The sequence below is a fragment of the Homarus americanus genome, unplaced genomic scaffold, assembly GCF_018991925.1.
Source record: "Homarus americanus isolate GMGI-L3 unplaced genomic scaffold, GMGI_Hamer_2.0 scaffold1024, whole genome shotgun sequence".
NCBI classification, from domain to species: Eukaryota; Metazoa; Arthropoda; class Malacostraca; order Decapoda; family Nephropidae; genus Homarus; species Homarus americanus.
The window spans coordinates 8,190,117-8,192,670 of NW_024715228.1; positions in this window are offsets into that span (position 1 = coordinate 8,190,117).

Consider the following 2,554-nt stretch of genomic DNA (forward strand, 5'->3'; position numbering starts at 1 on the left):
TCTCCACCACAACCTGTTCCCTCCCTCCCTCTCCACCACAACCTGTTCCCCTCCCTCCCTCTCCACACCTGTTCCTCTCCCTCCCTCTCCACCACCACAACCTGTTCCCTCTCCCTCCCTCTCCACCACACCTGTTCCCTCTCCCTCTCCTCTCCTCGTGTTAATTTCTTTTTACATTCGACTTAAAAATCGTGTTTTTCCGTACTGCTGCCAGATGGCCACACCGTACCACGAACAATACTTCCTCCTCCGTCTCCTCCTCCAATTCTTCTCCCTCCTCCTCCACTTGGCTGACCTCCACCATGGCGACTGAACCAACACATCCCACGTATATTATTCACAACTTAATTTTTATCATCATCGGCACTGAAATTACTGATAAATGTTTCGTGAAAATTTTGCGTCATGAGTCGTGTTATTTTTTTTTCTACAATCAAATGTGTTTGTGATATACTACGTCACTCATAATTTATCTTCCTCCCCCTCCTCCTCCTTTCCGTTTCTCCTCCTTCTCATCCTCCTGGCACTATAGTCCAACCTCCTTAATATTCATGCACTTCCTTCCTCCTGCTCCTTCCGTCTCCTTCCTTCCCCTCCTCCTCTTCTTCTTCTTCTTACCTATCCCTCCTCCCATCTTTCTTTTCCTGCACCTCTTGCATTTATCCTCCTCCTTTCTCCTAAATTTCCTTCTCTCTTTTTCCCTCCTCCTACAACACCACCACTATCCCTCCTGAACTTCTACACCACCTCCTCTTCCTCCCTACTCCTCCATCACTACCTCTTCCTCCTCCCTCCTCCTCCACTACTACCACCTCTTCCCCCCCACACAACGCTCCACCAATCCCATCAGTTCAGACAAAATCGGTTCTAATATTCATAGTCAACAATACACTTCACAAGGCGGTGTTCTGAGTCACTTGAGTACAACTATTTTTTTAAGCCACTCAAATAATGTGGGATATAAATTTAATTTCTGTTCAATTTCAGTGTTAAAATTTAAATTGCCGTTCAGAAATTTACCTAGAATTTCAAGGACGATTTAAAACTTACTATTTCAAGTGCCACTCATATATTAGATTTTCAAATATCACTCGAAAACTTATAAAAAAAAATTTCAAGGACGCTTAAAAAATTTCAAGTACCAACCAAAGGCCTAAAATTTCAAGGACCTAAAAAAAATAAACATTAACACATTTCAAGAGTCATTCAATAACTTCAAAATATGAGAGAGAAAATATTGGGGAAGGTTATGGAGGACACAGTGAAGGTCAGGTAACAGTATTATCAGTGCTAGTATCCTGTGGGCACCGGCTGACTTACTTATCTCCCCCACCTCCTCCTCCCCCTCTCACACCTCTCTTCTCATCCTTTTTCTCTCCTCTTCTCTCTCTTTATTCTCTCCTCTCTAACCCTTTTCTCTCTCCTCTCAGCTTCATTCTCTTTCTTCTCTGTTATCTTCACTTTCCGTCATTCTTTCCTCTGCTTTACTCTTCTTCATACCTCATCTCCCCCATCTTCTCATCTCCCCCATCTTTCTGTCTCCACCCGTCTCTCTCTTCGCCGGCCTCAACTTCCTTAACAGCAAATACGGAGGGAAGCAGTGCGTTTCCAGCAGCAGGGTCGAGCGTGGTCCACCTTTTCTCCGTCCTGCTATACGCTCCTCCTGCACACCAGCCATTCCTTGGAGTCGCTGGGCGTGGTAGAGCGGTAGGTAGTGGGGGCGTGTTTGCTGGGATTAGGAGGAAGAGGCTGAAGAGGGGAAGAGGAGGAAAGGGAGGAGGGGGGAGAGGAGGAGAAGAAAAGGTGGAGGAAGTAGAAAGAGGAGGAGGAGGAAAGAGGAGGAGGGAAGGGGAAGAGGAGGGGGTAGGAGGAAGGGGTAGGAGGAGGAGGCCTCCTTTAGCTAAACTCCTTGTTTTATCTGGACTGGTGCCACGCTCCTAACCATCCTCCCAGCAGTTTATTGCCGCCTCTGCCTTTTCATGACCCAATTTGTTAGAGCAGTTTAGTGTTCACTAGCCCATCTGACGAGCATCGCGACGTTCCGCTGACTGCACACGTCTGATCGGAAGGCAAAGGCGGAAAAACGTAAAAAAACAAACTTCGCATCGAACTTCTTGTCATATACCGTAGTCTCTACAATACAGTAATTTGGTATAAACTCTATGGTCGTATATACCCACATTTCACTACCAGGACTCTACATTCACCCCACACGCGGATTACTACTCTACCGCGCACCCAAATTGTGTAAAGTAGCTCTTCGAAATTTCCAGAACCATGTCAGACTTGGCGTGTGGCCAGACAACCTGGAATTATTGCGATGCTTGCGAGATTACGGAAGAGGCTGGCGCGGTATACTGTGGTGGCCACGCCTCATGCTGCAGGGGAGGAAATGCGGCCCCAGTGTTGTGCCACATGAATATTCTGGCAATATTTGTGGCGGAGGAAGTCACTGAAGTAGAAACTTTGCTACTTTAAATCCATACTTTAGACACCAGACTTCTTCATGAACAAAGTCTACACAACTCCAAAACTTTAAAAATAACTCCCCCCA